The 20,430-nt window shown below is 40.9% G+C and overlaps 1 protein-coding gene and 1 long non-coding RNA gene across 2 annotated transcripts in view; one reads left to right on the top strand and one right to left on the bottom strand.

Moving 5' to 3' along the window:
* KCNIP1 (potassium voltage-gated channel interacting protein 1) overlaps window positions 1-20,430 on the bottom strand; it is a 155,513-nt gene that overhangs the window by 41,332 nt on the left and 93,751 nt on the right. The window lies entirely within an intron of this gene.
* On the top strand, window positions 13,280-14,880 carry LOC117243755. The gene is made up of 2 exons (XR_004495634.1): window positions 13,280-13,416; window positions 14,129-14,880. It is a non-coding gene; the product is annotated as an uncharacterized LOC117243755 (long non-coding RNA).

The following is a 20,430-nucleotide window of genomic DNA, read 5'->3' as shown; positions in this document are numbered from 1 at the left end:
TCATGCAAGAATTATGAAACTGTATAAAACTAAGCATATTTTAGATACATCACAGTGAATTATGAAGTAGTACCATACTATTTTAGATATATCATAGTCTCAAATTACACCATCTCAAAAATTTTTGAAATCTGTACCAAGATGCAAAACTCTTAGCAAACAAAAAGGTCAATTTATAAAGCCAATGTCTGAAGTCAAACTTTCTAAAGTAGTTTGTGAAACAGGCAGCAAAACCTGAAAAGCCAGTTTATGCTATAGTTCTAAGCACAAAGAGTAGAAGAACTTTTAGAGGCTGTCTGGTAAGGGGGTTGGCTTTACTTTTGCCAGCAGTGCTCCCACTGTAAGGTTATGGCAGCAGTTCCGTGTAACCTGCACTCAGCAGAGGTGTCAGCTCTCAGAGTTAACCAGACTGGCCCTGATTTATGAATTACATTTTATCTGCTCCTCTACTGCCACCACTACTGAAATTCTGCTTCTTGACAAGACACATTTAAACTGACTTTTATGGAAACAAAGCACATGAAGAGCACATGACAGAAATTACTCTTAGGATGTTAAGGCTAAGCAGCAGCCTAATAAATCTCCTTCACGTATCTTCCCTTGTGTGTATCTAAAAATATTCCATGACCTAGCATGTATCATGCACACTTGAGCAGGCAGAATACTCCCCCAGTATTCCACAGTCCTCTTGAATCACAGTTCATTTCCATGGCTAAGATGGTATCAGAAATAAAGCTGGGTGTGTAAGGCAAATTTCTTCAAAGGCCTTCAACATGCAAAACTCAAAGCCTAACTTTTTTTCCCCCAAAAATGTAAGACACTTGAAAGCCAGCTCATTGATAAGATAAACATTCATCTGCATGAAAAATTTTGGATCTTACTGCAGAGGCACTCATCCTCTGAAGGACTCGTACACCTCTTAGGCTAATCCCAGTGCTGAATGGGATAAAACCAGGTTCCAGAATCAAGGACAGAGTTCAGTACATCTTAGAAGCACTAGAGCACAGGACTGGAGTACTTCTGCCAATATCTGCAGAGCAGCAGCAGTTCCAGAGACTCCTACCCCAGAGCTCTCCAGGAACAGCTGCTCTACAGCAGCACATGTCTGACACTGGCACAGCGAGCCAAGTAGTTTCCCTTGGGTGTCCATATGTAAACAACCACATATCAGCTGTACTGTGGCATTTCTTGATAAAAATCAAATACACAGCATGCAAAGTACAGAGATGAAAGGCTAAATCCCATTGTGAATTGGGCTGGACCAGTTCCCTGTCAATCTAAATTTTGATCAGTTCCAGTACAGGAAGATCATTGTTCTCCAGGACACTGCAACAGACTAACCAAAGAGCATTTTTAAGGAAAACTTGGCCAAATATGTCCATCCCAATTAACTAGATATTTTCACAATAGTCCATACTATTACCTGGAAATTTTAATAAACCTTTGTCTCTACTTAAATATTCCTGTCAATTTGCTGATTGAAACACAACTTAACTAATGGAAAAGAATATGACAGAGGACACAACTTTCCTGTCCTTCCTGCAATTGAATTAAACTGCAGCTTATTAATTAATTGCAGGTTACATTCTCATGAAAAAAGTGCAAAGCTTAATGGCCATTATTAAACTACACATCATGAATGCATCAGTGCATGCTTTGCTGCTGCTCGAATACATCCTTGCTCAGGCCTGGAGGGCAATACACTTAGATGAAATGACAGGGTATTTCACTTGTCAGTACTTTTTCTGTTCAGAGCCCTTTCAGGCAAAGAAAAAACCCAAAATCCAGTAATGAGGCCAAATTATGTCCAGAGGTGATGGAGATAACAGTTTAGTTAATGTAAAACATGAAACACTCTTCAGTACATTGAAGAATCCTTGAGATTTCTCTATCCTTAAGCATTTTACATTCACAGCAAGTAGCTAATTACTATTAACTCTTGCTAGTCATCAGGAAAACATGCACTACAATACACTTGGGTTTCTATTAGGGTTATCTTCCAGGTACATTTTGAACAAAAATAATGATATGAATTCTAGACATATATCTGTAGATATACCCCTGCCATTTAGTGAGAAAAAAAGATGGCACACATCCAAACAACTCCCTACTCAACACAAACTACTGAGCAGGAACCCATTTTCATTGAGCCTTGAAAATTGAAGGATGCTTCCCTGCAGAAGAAAAGAATGCAGACTAACATTTGGGAAATGAAGGCAGGCAAAAATTCTTCAAATTTTGTGGCAAATCATGAAATCATTCTGATTTGTCAGAATCAGCCAGTTTAGGCTTCTTAGAGAGAATGATAGCACTTGGGTGATACAAATGTAAGCACTTGAGTGACAATATAAAGTTTCAGTTCACTTAAGGGAAACTGGATAAACCATGCTGAGAAAACCCCATATTTTCTGCCCTCCATTTGCACTGTTTGGTGCAATATCTGACTGTCAGGGGTGGCCTTTACAGATTGGCTTTTGCCTACAACTAAGCCAGAACAGAGGCTCAGCTGACAGCCTTAGTGTCTTTCTGCCTACTTTGACCATTTCAGCTTCATGGGCTGCTTATAAGAGGGATTGCTTTTAGATTAGAAGAAAAATGCTTCTGAATCTTAAGGCATCATGAAAATCTCATGCACCACAATTACAGTGGGTTTCTTTGGAAAAGATACATAAAAATATTTGTGCATATGTGAAGCTTTCTGAGCCTTAAAACTATTTTTAAGCCTCTGAAATCACGCAGTTCCACAAAGTGCACTAATCCTGTTTCAGTTGCTAGCTCCAATATCATCAAAATTGGAAAGTGGGAAACCACTTGATTTCACACATGGGCAACCTGGCATGGATTCTGCTAAAATAACTGATCTAAACAGGAAGGAATTTTCCAGTTTGTTGCCTAGGCTGCAAAGCTGTAATATTCTGTGCTAACCCGCACAAAAATCCAATTCCTGTATTTCTCCTGGATACCAAGTAGGCAACCTGTTGTTGTTAGGATACAACCATCAGTAAGCATTAATACTAAGGTTTCTTCAGACCTGGATATAAATAATTTTCCAGTGGAAGATACATACGCATATATCTTCCTGAACCACAAAGGAGTGCGGTAAGATGCAGTTAAGAATGAAATAACATCTTCTCAACTAACATAATCTTAAATCTACTAAAATTTCACTGTTATAACTCTAGAAGGAGCAGGTGAAGTCAGCATGTTTATTCAACACGTTCTGTTCAGTTTATACAGTAATTGTGCTCGGAGGAGGCATTAGACACCACATAGACTTGGAAATGTCATACAACAGCCTTAAACTTTAAGTGTCAGCTGAGGGTTCTGATTATTACTTGTTCACAGTGATGTCTGAACTACACAGACACTCAACTTTGCTTTTGTCTCTGCTATAACTCCAAAGCGCTGCAACAGGGGAATTAACTGTGCCGCAAGGCTGACAAGCTTTTGAAAAGCTAAACCAACAAATCTTAAACTGGGTCTGTACTTAAAAATAAAGCTGCACCTTGGACCATGATGAATTGCAAACACTCAGCTGGAGCCTTTATGAGACCAGTTTCTCCAACCCAGCTCTTGCTAAGTGTGCTGGAGGAAAAGGATGCAGTCTCCCGTTCTTATCCACAAGGCAGCGAATAAGAATCAATTCAGCACGCTCTGCACCAGGCACACACAGACAAACCCCCAGGGCATCACGGGCACGCTGCCACTTGCTGGGGGCTGGCCGGCTGTGGACACACAGAGCTGGCAATACTGTGACCTGGCTGTGAGGTAAGGGAAGTTATTTTCTGCACACTTGTATTCTGCCTGACTATCCATAAAATACCTAATAGTTTGGCTTTGCTGGTCACCTTTATTTTTTTTATTTACTTCTACCACCTTTACTTTTCTCTTGGGCATATTTAACCATTTGGAGACTGGAACTGTCCTTTTTTGTCATTGTTTTTGCCTGGCTGAGGTGCTTCTGTGCCACCACTGTTATGGTACTCCTCAGTTACTGCTAGGTGACACACAAGTGCTGTTACTAGTGTGAAGCAATCACTAATAGGTGGTCGGTGTCAGCCCTTTCTTGTTCCTAACACGGAGGAAAGACGTATGTGATCCCATGCCTTCAGAAACCTGGTTGCTGTGCTGGGGAGAAATTATGAAACCACTGCCAAGTCACAGACACCAAAATGCCCTGGTGTGTTCAGGGTCTCACCTGCCCTGAGCTTTGGCTTTGCTCCCCTCTCCCAGGCAGGTAATGGTGCTGCCTCGGAGGGCTCACCCCACCAGGGTGCTCAGAGCTGTGCAGCATCGGGAAGTTGCAGCATAGGGTACTCACAGAGCAAAGTTCAGCGTGAAACACAACAGGGCAAACTGAGGCCGTGAAGCAAGCATTGATATCGGTGTCTTTGCTCTAGAAAATAACTGTGTGTCACAAAATATTAATAACCTCTTTATATAAACTTCAACCTCTCAGAGCTCCACATCTTGCTGCAAATTTCCTCACATGCTGACAAGGACACTTGTCTTCCAGGAAGTCATTTGGGATAAAACTAGATCCCTTCCCCAGGTCTCAATGGCATAATTTTAAAACAAGTTCCTTGAAAAATAGCTTTGGTATACTCTAATTACACATAGGGAATAAATACATTTCCAGCTCACTGCATTCCAGAGAGGCCCCAGTCTGGGGTCCCTTTTATGTAGCAGTGCTCAGTAAAGACATCAGCTGCTGGGCACAATATCTTGTGGGTTTGCTGTGACTTAGGAAAAGCACATATCAACATTTCCATTTTAATAAAGAATTCAGTTACCAAAAATGTCATCAGGGGAAGGTAGTTCCAGTAATGGGGAATTAACAAGTTTCTGTAATTAACCAATTATCTTAGATATAATTCATTAGAAGTTGCATGTTCTCATTTCATTAATGTCTCCCAGCCTCTGCTTTCCAGCTAATTGTAATTGCAGAAAAAGGTGGGAGAGGTTAAGACCCAGCAAGACACACATACTGCAAATGCTGCAGTCTCAAGCACACTCCAGAGCTGACCCACACTGCACAGCCAAAGAAAGCTGGAGGGACTCAGTTGGTGGCAGGTTTGTCCAGAGCCAGTTGCCATTACACAGAAGATGGGTAATTTTAAGTCTGAACATAATAACTAAACTAGCGGTGAACTGGCTCAAATCAAGGCAAGGCCTGGCAGCATGAATCTCTGTGCAGAGTAACCCTTGTGTATCAAAATATTCAGGATGCACTATCTGGAGACATCTTAGAAAGTTCCTCTAAGAGACTGCTCTATCAGCAGAGTATGTGCTCAATAAACAGCAAAAGTAAGCAAAGGCCAAGGGAAGTTACAGGAACCCTTCAGTAATACCTTTTTATTTGCCTGATGTGGGGTCTTAGCTCAAATAATAAAGCCTGATGTATTCAAGGACTGTAAGAGTAGCAGCTCTTCAGTTCTGCCTGAAAGCCACTTACATAGAGAGTGCTAAATTCCCTTCCACATCAATTGTTTTCTAAGCTATCAGTTCAGCTCTCTGCCACCTTTCCTTTTTAGGATTAAAGAATGGGAACAACTCATAAGCTGGTTATACTTGAGTTTCTGCTTATAAATCAAGCCATAAAATCTGTATTAACATCTATGAGGTCAGCAGGAAACATTCACTAGCTGTTTTAGGAACTGGCAATACAACTGGGGCTTCTTACAGTATTGGATTATTTCTTGAGAAGCAAAGATCTCCACTTCCCAGCCATAACAAAATGGAATTAAGTCTTGAGAGCTGCACTTTTGTAGTATGCCTGCAGATATTTTTTGCCAGTTCTGGATGACATGGTTTGTACACAACATTGCTTAAATGAGGTTTAAATTGTACAGTACAATAAAATTTAGCAAATTATTAAGAAAAGGGAGAAAGTGTCAAACAACCTGTGTAATAAATAGCAGCAAAAGAAAGCAAATGGGGAAAATTGTTTTGGTAGAGATTTGTCTTAGGTAAATACCATGCAGGAGATAATTACTGCTACTATTACAGAACTTTCATCTACAATGTTGGAATATTTTACAAAGAAAATTCTAATAAGAAAAAATGAAAGAAAGCAAAAGAATGTTTCCCAGAGCCCTGAAGGAAAGCCATGGACAAAAGTTAGGTTTCCTGAGTTTTTGAAGCAGCTTAGTTTGGTACTCTGCCTTCTTTCTGAACCCCCAAGTTCAAATTATTCAGGCTCAGGTTTATAAACACCTTTGCCATAATTTTTCCCCCTAATTACAATACTGTTTAATACTGTTTTCAATGACTTATTAACTAAAGTCTATTTTTCTTTTGTTCAAAGTCACAGATTTGAAAACTTCACTATTCCTTGTTCATTGTTGAGTAGTCTTACCCTTTAGAAAGCCTCAGAACACAAGGCAGAAGAATGCACAAAGGGAGAAAAAAAAACAAGACAAAAGGAAGAGGGGAAACAGTGAAAACTGAGTGATAAATCAAGACTGAAAAGAAGAGAAACATCAGATAAAAGCCAGTTTATCCATGCCACACGTGCCAACCAAACCTATGTTGCTTTTTGCCTCATCCTACCTAGAGATGCCTGCCTTTGTTTCAAGAAATGTGGTAATTTCCTGAACCAGCCTTGAGGGAAAATGCATTTCAAAGGCAGAGAAAAAGTTAAAAATAGCCTGAATAAGCAGCTCAAACCCCAGGATGGATCTAAAGCATTTCTCTAAATGCAAATACTTCCACAGATAGAGGAGTATAGCCTGACATCAGGTACTTTTTGTCTAAATCTGCAGTTACCCTCACAAGCAATTCTGTTCCCCCTGCAGGTGACACCAGGCACACACAAAAACAGAGAAACAGAGCACAGGCCAGCAGCAGGTTCTCCCAGCAGGATTTCATTTCAAGGAGTAATTTTCACAAACCCATTTAAAAATGTGCGGAGCAGTGATCACACTTGGACTCAACACTGAGCAAGTCACAGCAGACTGCAGCTCACTAAACCTTACAGGCAGTTCTTGAGACCTTTTGCTTTTTACCCAAGCAAACATCCACAAAGCCATGCCAACTTATTTTCCAGAGATTAACTGACAGCATCACAGAGCTGGTACAGTTTGGGCCAGGAGATTCCTGAAAAACCTGGAGGATAGTTTTATGGAACAGGTCCTAAGGGAGCCGACTGGGAAAGAAGCCCTCCTTGGCAACAGAGTGGATCTTGTGAGCTGAGTGGAGACTGCGGCTGTCCTGGCCATGGCAAGGACAGAGCCTTCAAGTTTAAAATCTCTGGTGACAGGAGGAAAAGTGCCAGGAAAACCTCAGCTCTGGACATGAGGAGAGCAAACCTTGGGCTGCTCATGGAATTAGTGAATAAGGTCCCCATGGAAAATGCTTTGTGTGGGTAACTTGAAATGCATAATTTCTCACTGCTCAGGAGAAAGCAGCAATTTTAAAATGACACAGGGAATGGCAATCTGTAACTAGAAGGAGGCATTTACATTTTGTGGTCTACTCAGAAAACCATTCAAGGGCAGGTACTTTGTAAGCGTTTTTCACAAATTATGTCCAACATCAATATAATCAATACAAATGGACAATTAATTAATGTATACTTGGAAAGCAATGCTTCTTTTGCACACAGAGAATTTTTTTAAGTTCTATGTAGACAGAGAATAAAACAGCTGTAGTTGAAAAGCTCAGTACAGCAGATTTAATAACCTTCACTCAGATACTTTATAAAGCTATTAAATGTCTGCCATTCAAGTAATTATTGGAGGTTTGCTATATATTTTACTGTCTTCAGGCCAAGACACGAGGAAAAGGAGAAGGGCGAAAAAGAGGAGGGGAAGTTAATAGATCCAGCCAAGGAGCAATTCTCAGTAATTATGCCTGATTAGAAATTTGTCTGCTTCAAAGAACAGAAACCTGAAGCTTCATTAGTAATGAGAGATCTCAAGTTTTTAATTAACTGAAAACAAAAGTACCACACATTTCACATTGTACCTTCTTGTCACACACAGTCACAGTTTTCAAATTACTCTCTGAAGGACTAATTTGTGCATGACATGACAGAGAAAAGGACAGGTAATCTTAAAAATAAAACACAGTGATTCCAGTGATTCAGAAAACACAGTTCTGCTTGTCTAGAAATCCTCTGCATCCTCTAGCTACCTTAAACTTGCCCAGAGCCTAGTGCAGATATGCAGACTTTTTATGCATACCTTCATGTGAGAGGAAATAAACCCGGGCTCACTGTGAGGCAAACCAGGAAAAATATTTCAATTTAGGCTTTTTTTCCCCATGAGTAATAAGCTGGAGGGGAAGGCTGCATGGATGAGGGCTGACTCCTGAGCAGGCTATTTTTGACAGCACATTAACACCCTTTCCCCTGTGAGGGCATAAATGTCACCTTCTTTGAGAAGAGAATTATTCTAATTATTCTTCTTACTACACTTTGGGAATAATGTTGGGAGCTTCCAGCCGAAGCCAGAAGGCCCAGAAGTGAGAGACCTGCTGCAAACACCATCATATGAGAGCCTCTGCCCATAGAAGCCCAACTCTGAAAGGGTTACCTACACTTCAGCTTATGTCTGACTTTAGAAGTTTTACAGCAGTAAACATAAATCTTCCAAGATGGCACTGGTAAGTATTGCAAAGAACCTCACTACCTGGCAAAGTCTGAGCCCAGATATTTCTGTGCTTGATCTCTTTGCTGATATTATCAGCAAGAACATCCAGCTGTGAAAGCAGAGAGAGAAGAGCTCCTCTAGCCAGTGACAACTGGAGTAAGACTGTCTAATTTCACAGATGGTAAATTCAAGTTAATATCTGGTAATGAGAGAGCCAACATTTAATCTATCATGAACAAGGACAGTTGAAACCAGGATGTCTATCTCTACTACATGTCCAGTGGAAACTAATCACCTGCAGAGAGGGACAATCTCCTTCCCCCATTATAGGCAGCACACAGAAAAACAGAAGTCTGTAAATTTCCTTTACCCCCTGCTACAAAATCATGAAGTCATCCTTACACTTCTTATTTAATCAGACAATATCAGAAAGGCCTGATTTATTCCAATAATAATGTAACATTCACTTTAAGATCTTTCTTCTGTTAAAGTCTTAATTTTGCAACTTCATGTCCTCAGTCTTTTAGTGTTTGATTGAGACATTAACATCTTTTTTCTTCTTACACAATATCAGAGACCAGCTGATGTTAGGAAGATGATGGAAAGCAGTGTTCAGAGCTGGGTTAACTACAGCAGGGTGGTTTAGAGTTGGGCTCAGGCTATTTCCAGCACAGACTCCACAACACATCAGATCAGTCTGTTCCAGTGTTGGATCTAAAACATGCTGGAGTCAACAAGCAACTTTCTACTGACTTCAACACTTTGTGAGCTACCCTGCAGAATGACACTCATTATTTATGCTCATAAACACTCCGGAAAGATCATGGAGGTTTTGTGAAATCACATGGTTCTGCTTTCTACTTCATAGGACAGTTTGATGCAATGGTATGAAAAGTGCACATAAATCAGCCAAAACAAATTGGAGTCAAACAGCTTGATGTCTTTATAGTTATCAATTTTCCATGTCTCATTTAAAAACAAAGGAAATCTCTCAAGCACACTCTCAAAACTCACAACTTCAAAGAGCTTGTTCACTGTTTTATACTTAATCTATATATACTTTGGCTTAAGGACTTGTTCTAATGTTAAATAAGAAGGCCTTGGCCTAGACCAGATTAAATGTCACTGTAGTAATTCAGTAAGGGACTGAAACTTTCAAAAATAGCAGAGAAGTTACACAGTTTTTATAATCATTAATGACAAGTTTTCTGCAAATTGGCATGGTGCTCTTTCAGCTAACTAAAAGCTCCATCAACTTTTCATTATCTATAACAAAAGCCCAGAGCCAGGGTTTTGGGGCTGGTACGGGATCCCTTCACTGAAAAGGGCAGCAGAAATAATGAAGAAAGTCAAAGAAAATTAGTACCTCGCAACTACAAATTTTGCCAAATCACCAAGATTTTCTCACCTCTCCCAGCCCCACATTTAGATCCCTAAGTCCTGTATAAAAGTGGGTTTTGCTGCCCCACCTTCTCTGCCCCCAGTGAGTCATAGCTCACACTGGTCCATGCATTTGTAGCATCAGGAAAAGCTAAAATTTGTGGCTAAATCCAGGCAGTTTGGAAGGGAGAAGTGAACTGTGAGGGCAAAAGTGGCTTTGTGTCCTTTTGCTTTTGTTGAGAGACTGAGGAGACAAGCACAGGCTCCCACTTTTCTACCTGACGAGCCCATCAATCTAAGGGAGTCTGTCCCAGGTTTCTAGTGATTCAATACATTAATTCTATTCTCTACCCCTTAAAAAGGGAACAACTTCTACTGTCTTAAAAAATGCAACTACTGTGGGACAAAATACAAACTTAAAATGCTCAAAAGGGAAAATCTCCATTCTGCAAGGCAGCACCTCCCTCCCCATGCTCAGGACACTCAGTCACAGCGACAGCAGAGGCAGCACAGCCAGGACAGCCCTCACATTCCTCGGGCTCTGCAAAGCAGGGTCACTCTTGAAGAAAGGACTTTTCCAGACCTTTCCCCCGTCCTCCCAACTCCTATTTTACTAGGGAATTTAGATAAAAATTTTGCTGGACTTACTTCATCCCAGCAGGGTTAATAGACATTGTAGAGCGATGACTACTACAGCATGGGCAAAACCAAAGTGTAGAAATGAGGTCTGGGGAAGGGGCCAATGAAGAAACACTCACAAGGTTTGACATTCTGTTTGTAAAGTTCTTTATTCTTCACTTGGTATTCTCTGAATGCCCAGCAATGCACAGCACAGTTGCTCCCCCTAATTAAAAATCAAGTAAAAGTGGTACTTACCAGAAAAATGATTGTTTAATTAAAAGAAAGCATTTCATAACTAAGACACAGCCATAATAAGCAATTACACAAACCTTCAGAGATCCGAAATCTGTGGTCAGTCCTTTTGCAAAGGAAGCTCAGTTTTGTAGTCCTTCAGCTGATTTAATTAGTCAGCTTGCACTTTCTTACACAAGACAATCTGTTCCACTCATGGAGGACTGCTACAAAGACAACATGAAGCTCACCTTTTTTCTTACATCACATAAGCAGCTAGTAAATACACAATACTTGAAAGAGTTTTTTTCTCTTTTAAGAAAAGTCTTCTGCCTCAGCATGTTCAAGTTAATTATTCTGTAACACTCAGGGTTCAGGAAAAACACTCTCACAGTGGCATGATTAAAAGTCAACATGATAATAGTGCCCTGCAAGCTGTAGCACTAATTAGATTTCTTAATAGGATCAGGTTGAAAAGGTTTAGTTTGGATTTTGCTGAAGTAAAAAATAAATGAGAGACAAAATGAGAAAAGAAAAACTGATCCAGAAATGTAGATATTAAGATACAGGTACTGCTCCCAGTTTGCCTACTTACCTGTCGTGGTTTAAAAACAAAAACTAAGAAAATTACTTATTTCTTGCTGTGAGATATGGATTAGAATAAGGGCAAAACAGGCATAAAACTTAAAAGGAATAAACAAAGTTTATTGACAAACTACAATAATAAGAACACCAGAATAAACTTCCAGAAAAACCTTTTCATCCCCTATCTACCCACTATTCCTTTGTTCACACGACAACAGAGACAAAAACTTTGGAACTTTGGTGGTTAAAACAGTCCCAATTCTTGCTACAGTCTTTTCACCAGTCTTTGTAGAGAAACAGAAGTTTCTTCCTGTTAATTTATGGAGTTTCTCGCAAGAAAACTATTTTTGTTATAGTTTTCCATTGCCCTGATGTCAGCTGCCCAGAGCTGCTGTTATCAGAGCCCACCCCTCCCATTTTCACATCACTTTGAGGTGTGTATTATGGGCCATAAGTCTAGGGATAGCATTTTTAAGGATGAGTATTCAAAGGCTAAAAAAGTCTTCTTCATGTTTCTGTGAGCTTCACTAGACAACAGTTTTCTCATTGCCTCTCAAGGCTTCAAATCTCCCAGCACTTCACTATACCATAATTACTCAAGTTTACACTTTGAACACTTTATTCCTCCCTAGATACTTATGAATTAAAGCAGTTCTTTTCAGGACTTCATTGTCCATCTCCATAGTTTTAACAGAAGGATATTTCAGCTAAATTAAAGCATCTTCTTAATTCTCTACCTTTTCTGAAGCTTCTTTTCTTTCCTGTCACTGGTAGTTTATAAAGTCTATTTTCATGTTGATCACTCTCTTTTTTTTTTTCCTCTCTGGATAAAAGATTAATCTGCAAGTCTCATCTGGGTAATGAAAGAGTTAAAATCTTGCCCAGGCTGTTGTAGGTAGTTCTGTGGCCTCGGCTGGTGCAGGAACTGGAGCCGTCTGTGATGGAGAGTTCCTCATGGCTGCTCTGGAGAGTGTGGTCGCCGCCCCAGCCTGCTGCAGGTCCAGAGCCTCTCTCCTTCTTCACTCAGCAGTTTCTAGTGAATTTAGTTACAGCAAAACCCTGCAGCCGAGCCAGAGATCGGCCCGGCCTGAGCCCAGGGAAAATCTTCCTCAGGGCCTGCATCTCCCGGCCGGGAGACGTGGCAGGCCCAGCCCTGTCCCCGCCCGGCCTCATGGCCTGGGCTGGGAACGGGAGGCTGGAGCTCCGCGCTCTTCACAGCCAGGAAACAAAGAGAACTCAGAGAGCTCTCGTTTTATACTTTAAGGTAGGGTTCACAAGTTGATCCCACTTTTCAATGGCCTAAACTGCTGTCAATTCTCAGCAATGACCGATAATTGGTCAGGAGAAAAGACTCCAGGCAGTTCCCAGCAACTTGAATTTTTCTTAAAGGTAAAGTAACTCCATGACATTACCTCATAAGCAACATCGGACAAGTCACTTTTTGTCCTCAAGCAGCTCAAATATCAATCCTGACAGTCACTTATTCATGCAAAGTACTTCACTATCTTGAACTGATCTTCACACTGTACAGAACTACTGCTAAAACCTTCACTAAATGAGAATGGACTTCAGTTTGCCACAAGAAAGGCACAAAACCCCAGATGAGACAAGATGCTATAATTGCCAGCAGGTGTGAAGACATGAGTATAATTAAAAGCTTTCATCTACTAAGTACCAGTCATATGATCCCAGCAGCTCTAATGAAACTCTGGAGCCACACTTTGATCTCTTTTCTGACCCTTTACCACATCAAGCTGATCTACATTTGAGTTTTTATGGGTAAAATTCCACACCTCCAGCTTCAAACTGATGGAACAGGAACTTGCAGTTTCACTCTGCAGATCTCAGCTGTCAACTGCACATCTTGGACCTGCAGATCTGAAATTAGTTGCTTCTTTATTTTCAGATGCTGCAGTTCTTTATTACCTGCACGATCCTTCCGCAGCTCTTTGTTATCTGCGTCATAAAGGAAAAACCAAGCAAGAACATTGGTCTGAGGACACAGGTACTGCACTTTTGCCATCAATACATTGCTGTGAGCAGCCTTCCCAGACAGGGAACTGCATATTAAAGATTTGCTGAACCAGAATATGCTAGAAATGAGTAGGCTTATTTGAACAGAAGCCATGCTTTATTTCATGCATAACTCTATTATTGATTTTCCTGAGGTCTATGATTAATTTGAATGCTGAATTATTTGATAGCACTGAAATGAGAAAGCAGCTTGTTTGCTGCTTATGACAACAGATGAATTGGGATTTTGGAATGTTTGCATCCATTGGAGAGTAAGCTTTGATTTGCCTTCTATTCAAGTTTGTATAAAGCATACATTAAACAAAGAAAGTTGCATCTTTTGAGGGAACTGCTAAGAAAAAGCAGAAGTGAAAAACCTAGATATTAAAAGTCTTTCATTTATCCTTAGAGCAAGCACAAAGCACATCTGTGTTGCTTCTCCAGCCAGAGCTGCTACCTGCACTATCCCTGCTCTTATGTTTCCCTTGTGAGATTTCTATACCTGCCATCACTAAGCAACCTGGTATACTATATGCAAAAAACCAACCCATGTTTACAAAGTCATTAAAGCTAATACAGGACAGATTTTAAGATGAATGTCAGGTCACTGAAGTCAGTCCTTCTAACTCTGCACAGAGTATTGATGGGATTTTGGCATTTTCCTTCCCCTCTTTGCTCACTGAAAACTGTGCTTCCCTTCACAGCTTCTCTGATACTATGTTGCTGCATCACAGGGTCTCTTGGTTCATTGCTGTAGGACCAGAAGCCATCAGTTCCCATGGCGTGACTGTCAACTAACACACAGCAGCAGCAAGCCAGGCCCTAAGCACACACATTCATCAGAGCCCTCAGGAACAGCAGTGTACAGTGATCGAGAAATTGGTGTTGCAGAGGGAAGAATTTCTACCAGGTGAAGACCACAAGCATGGGTCTTGTTTGACATATGTTTGGCAATATGTAATGAGCATTGATGCATGCAGTGCATTTCCCAGCTCAACTACAATGCACACTAGAAAATTCTAGGTGCTACTTTCCCGCATCCTATATGTGCTCTGAGAGGTGCTCTGGATTACAAAAGTAAAAATGCTTAGTTTGGAATTGATCAAGCTGGCAGTTACCTGCTGTCGTGGCCCATGAAGCTTCTCCCTTGATCCCCCTCAGTGGGACAGGGGAGAGAATCAGAAGCATAAAAGTGAAAAAACTCATTAATTGAGATAAAAAGTTTGATAACGCTGGTCAGGGGCAAATCATGCTTCCATTTGCATCAGTTGTCTTGGGGTTTCTTTTTCTTAATTTGCTTTTTATTATAGTTTATTTTTTAAAGGGTTTCTGATAACACATATGGACCACAGTACACTCTGAGTTCTACTGTATGTATGTGAAAACTGAATTATTTCGTTTTCTATTATACTTAAAAGGTATTAGACTTTTGAAAGCCATTAAACTTGACAAGTTACGTTTTGTGACTTTCATTCATGATGGTCAGTTGAACTTTATCAGTCTCTCTCAGTGCTTCAAGGGAACCATTTTTGGTTATGTTCACATATAATTTACCAGAATTTAAATTCACTTCCTAGGACAAATGGTTTTCAGACTCAAGCAAACACACACCGGCAGTAGAGTCCATCTATCTGCAGTTTCTGTGTCAATTGCACCTTGGCTAGAAATCTGATATTATAGTCATCTCTTTACAAGAAGGAGCACCTGTCTTGGCACCCTCTGAGGAGCCAAGAAATAAGTTTACCTGGTGACGACTCTGCTGCAACATTTGCAATGCCATCTGCGGGAAAGCTTTCCTCAGCTCTGACCATCTAGGAGCCAAAACCTTGTATCACTCTGGAAAGGCATTTGGCCTAGCATATTCAAGGGTTATTACAATTGCAGCAAGGAAAACTCAAGAATAGATTATTTCCCCCCTACACAGCTGGAGGGGAGGGTTCAGATGTCAACTGTCATTAAAATATTTTTAAAATATAAGTTTGGTACAACTGTCTGAAATGAAAAAAAAAAAAAAAGACTTCTCTGCAGGACTAAATGTGATATATTTTAAAATGGAAGTTTGGGTCGATTTCTTATGTAAGTTCTCATCAAAACCTTCATTCTCTAATACATTTCACTTTTCATTCATGCTGAGAAGTACTTATCTTCTAAACCGCCAGACTGTTGGGTGGTTTAGCATACAATGCGTAAAATTTGCTTTTAACTGTTTCAGCACATTGCCAGAGGGATTTCCCCAATTCATAATAAGCAGCCATTTAAGCTGGAAAACAAAGTAAAAGTAAAAATCCAAGTCATTCCAGATTTACTGTTATTTTAATCCAAATGAATCAGTTCAGTTTGAACATTGCCCACAAAGGCTCTCCTTTCTGTCTTTCAACTGCACTACCATGGCAGCTGTAGTTTAATCTGATAGGAAATGTAAGAAAGACAAAGTTTGGAGAATCTAGAGAGAGGGACCATGAAGGCTTTTGAGCAGAGGCAGAGACAGAAACAGAGCAAGGACAAGGACTTGCTCCAATACTCTTTATAATACACAGCTAATCTTAGAAAAAACAAAGCATTAAAAAAAGAAAAGTTAAAGAAAATATTTTTACCATACAATTTTTCCCTAAGCAATGTTTACTTCCACAAGAGACAACCATGCAGCCAAGTTTATGACTCAGTTCATGCTACTTTGCTCCCCTGCCTTTATCTCCTGCTATATTCTTTGGAGACTAAATAAGTTAACCTCCCATACTGCACTCAGAGCAGGTTGCTAATATTTAGTCTGAAGTAATATCTTCAGTCCACCTGAATTTTGCCTGAAGTCATTGCCAAGCAATGTATTTAATTCACCTCCAGAGCACTCTTGCTCTCTGCAAGCCTAATCCACCTGTAAAGCTTCACAAACTCCTTGGCAAGCAACTCAAAATTTTGCTAGACTAAAACAATTAGAAAGTCTATTTACAGCTAAATAAGCAATAAAGAAAAAGCAATTTACAAAACACCATTTCAGAAGCCCCCAACCTACTTCAAAAACAAAAAAGTTTTGAAAGACACACATAGAAATCTTTAGGCTGAAGATAGTTGGAGAAACAGCCTACTAAGTAAATGGTTTTACTTGAGAATAAATGAGACAAACATACCTGGAACAGCTCTACTGCACCTAAGTGCACCTGCACTCTATTCAGGGGTTCTGACCTGGCATCTAGCCCCTTGTGCTCCAGCGCTCAGCTCAGGCAGTCCCCCAGCAGCACCTCTCCTGACAAGGGACTGTGCTTCACACAAATGCATTTTTTCCAAGCAATAATGCTGCATAGTGAACGAATCCCAAAAGTAAGACTAACAGAATACTAGCAAATGTTGAACAAATATTTACTAGTATTCAGCAAAGGGATACATATGCCCCCAGAACACATCGAGATCTGCTGCAACTCAGGTGCTCATTAACCTGGAATATATCTACCAGGTTTAATGGAACCAGCTGCAACTTAACTCCAAACAGGTGGGCTGAGTTATGGGAATGATTTCTCACTGATTCATTGCCCATTGACGAGCAGCTAGAGCTGGAGCTGAGCGGCGCTGGGGCTGCTGAGGGAGCGATGAGGAGCAGGAGCTGTCCGTGCCCCGAGGATGCTGCCAGCCCCGCCCGGCTCCCTCAAGGAGCTTCCCTTCCCGCACCTTCCCTTCCCGCACCTTCCCCTGCCCTTCCCCTGCCCTTCCCCTGCCCTTCCCCTGCCCTTCCCCTGCCCTTCCCCTGCCCTTCCCCTGCCCTGCCCTTCCCACACGTGCCCTGCCCCGCCCCAGGGATGCTGCCAGCCCTGCCCAGCCCTGCTCCGCTGCCCCTCGGGCTGGGCTGGGCTGGTGTCACAGTCCTGGGAAAGGCTCTGCCTCTGAATCCAAGCCTTCAAGCAGCACACACAGAACAGAAAAATGTTACATAAGGAACTGCTGTCCCTTATCCCAAACACAGTTATCTCTTTAAGTTCACCTGCTGTGCATGAACTGGGACAAAATGCTGACAGGCTAGGAAACCAATGCCTACATGAGCAGTTTTCACATTAAGGAGGTCCCCAGAAACCACCAAAAACTTAAAAGGAATTAGTGCTGTCTGGTATTGAAAGTTGGAGATGACTTTTTCAGTTTTGTTTGTTGGCTTTGAGGGGAACTTTTTTCCCCTAATTGGGTGGTAGGTCAACCCCCTCCCCCACAAAATTTCATTTTTTAATGAAATAACTTCACTTTAAGAAGTATCAAAACCCATAAAATTTCTGAGAACTCCAGGGTTTCAGAAAACCAGGTTATTCCTTTTCAAGTCTAGCTATTAAGATAGATATTTTTAAAAAATAATTTTGTTTGAATTTTGCCACCAGCTATTTTAGAAGACATTTCATAGTCTGTCCTGACAGTTGATCAGTCCAAATCAATGTTAAACCTATCACTTTCACCAACAGTACATTCACTCCAAACAGGAGAGTGAGACTCTTTTGTATTTATTTACTCAGCACAGTTCTTTTAAGGTGATACTTTGACTTGTGATACAGCACATGTGCCAGAGATTAACTGGAAACTCCTTTTAAATATTCAGTATTCTTGTGATTGTATCAATGATCAAAGACCCTGAGAAATTCTACTTATTAATTAATAAACCAGCCTTTTAACCACAAATATGGAACAACCAGAAATAGGGAGCTGTCATTCATGAAACATAAATCAGCATTTTCCATTTTCTCACCCAGCTAATTGCAAACAGTAATGAACCATAGACAAAAACTCAAAATTCAAAGCCAAAATGGCTCATTTAACCGATTGATAGTAATTGTGTAAGGAACATGATCTAAACTTCAATTTTCTGAGCAATTGTTGTTACAGGGAAAGCATGAAAATAGGGAAGAAGAGAAAAGGAATTCAGGATACTTCTTCTATGGCAAACCTGCAAAGGGAAATAAAAAATCCTAGTCTCACCTATGATGATGTTGGTATTTACAGCAGATTATCCAAGCTGTGTGATTTTTTAACACATATCATTCAGATACAAATATTTACTCTTAACGGACATTTTTCCTTGAAGGAATGCTAACGTGTACCAAAGCAGAAGGCTGTAAGTTAACTACTGTTGTCATTTCTACTCAATTACTACCTACACAAGAACTGTCATGCAGTGAAGGAAGAGAAAGGGAAGTACCATCAGTGATGGTGAATTTCCTGGCTTTTATCACTGTGTCAAAACATTATGGTTCTGTTTTCACAGGCTTTCATGTAAAACAGCTCAAATGGCAGCAAAATCCCAATGCAAAGCATTTTTTAGTATCAGTTTAGTGATGGCAAGGAGCAGGATTAAGCACTGCTTAGTGAGCAGGTACTTAGAGGAAGTCCCTCCCTGATCAGGGGCCAGGCTCTCCACAGTACAGACCCCTCTGGAGGCTCTGGAAGACCTGCAACTCTCTGCAGGCAGCAGGAGGGTGCTGGAAAGGACATGTGGACCCATCCTGTAACACGGGCACTTCCCTCTAACAGGCAATAACTACCACAAAGCCTTTCCTGGAGTTCCTCTTCAACATTTGTGGAGCAGGAATCCCACTGTTGGTCAAGAACACACAAACCCAAGTTTAAACTGCTTTCCTCTGTCTCAGGTTTCTAAACCCAAGTTATCCTTGGAGTCCTCTTGCCAAAAGATATCTTCTGCTCTTTGGCCTTGTGACTATTACAACTGTCTCTACTATATGTTGAACCCAATCAACAACGCTGAAAGAGACCTGGATCAGAGTACCTCTTGGGATGAGACACATTCTCCTGGGAAAGGGGAACCCACACTCAAATCTCACTTCAAAAAGAAGGAATTTTGTCCCCAAACCAGACTAGTGCTCCAACCTCTTGGATTAGGAGTTTCTTCCTCAGGATCCCCAAATTTAGCTCATTATTTCCTCAGCCCCTGTCAAGACTCAACTCTTACTATTCTGTGAACTACCTTAACTTCTAAAATGAGCTCAAATGAAATGCATTGTATATATGTCACTTCAATAATTTATTTTTTGGCTAAAAACTAGTTATTTAAAGGTGTCAAATTTATAAATTAGTTTGATCATTCTGCTGCATTAATATTTTAACTGAAAAGATCCAACACCAATTCCACACTTTAAACCTCAGCACAATACTTCCCTCTTGATCACAACTCATGCCTGAAACACTTGAGACAAACAGACAGTGCAGGAGAGAAGACATCCTATTATGACAGCAGGTAATGACACATCAATGCATCATTTCAGCAGTAAGTCCACAGCTAACCAAAGGTGCTCCATTAAAGAGCAGCACTTCTCCAGCCGTGTGTGATCACACACTTCCAGATACAGACAGTCCTGTAGGGCACTTGCAAAGCCCTCAGGTGGGAAGCCAGATCAGTACTCTCAATGACTTTAGGGGACCACACACCATACCTCTGTTGAGATAATGAGTGACACAGAGACCCCAGGCAGGTGCAAAGGAGTCCTCTTTATTTCCAAAGCCCCAGCCTTTTTAAGTAGTTAGCTGGTTATCAGTTTACATAGTTTTCAGGCACAACAAGCCCAAGTCAACCAAGCCCAATACACCAGGATGTGGACATGCGGCAGTCATGCGGCATGGCTCACACAGCTCTCTACCTCTATTCCAGCTGAGTCACTCTCCTGCAGTTCCCTTCTACTTGGGCTAAGTAACTGGTCGGAGCCATGATTTTACAAGGCCTTCCCTTTATAAAGCCTTATCTATGGGTCACAATTCCTCTGCTCACATGCAACCTTCACTCCACACAGGAGGCTCTGTTATTACCTGCACAACTTTGTGCGTGTTCTGTTTAGATTTATTTCCTGCAGAAAGCACTCCCAGCAGAACTTCACCGAGACACAGGATCACTTCTAAGCAACAGAGTTGTGACAGAGATATTTATATGCCTCAGCAGCTCCTTCCCCTCAAGTCACACATGACTCTTTCCCTGGAAATGAAGCATGAAAGTGTGGGAAACTTCACAGCTTGATGATTGCATTTCCTGCCA

This window comes from Parus major, unplaced genomic scaffold (assembly GCF_001522545.3).
Source record: "Parus major isolate Abel unplaced genomic scaffold, Parus_major1.1 Scaffold189, whole genome shotgun sequence".
Lineage (NCBI taxonomy): Eukaryota > Metazoa > Chordata > Aves > Passeriformes > Paridae > Parus > Parus major.
Note: the sequence above shows the minus strand (reverse complement) of the source record. Positions and strands in the feature narration are given on the sequence as shown.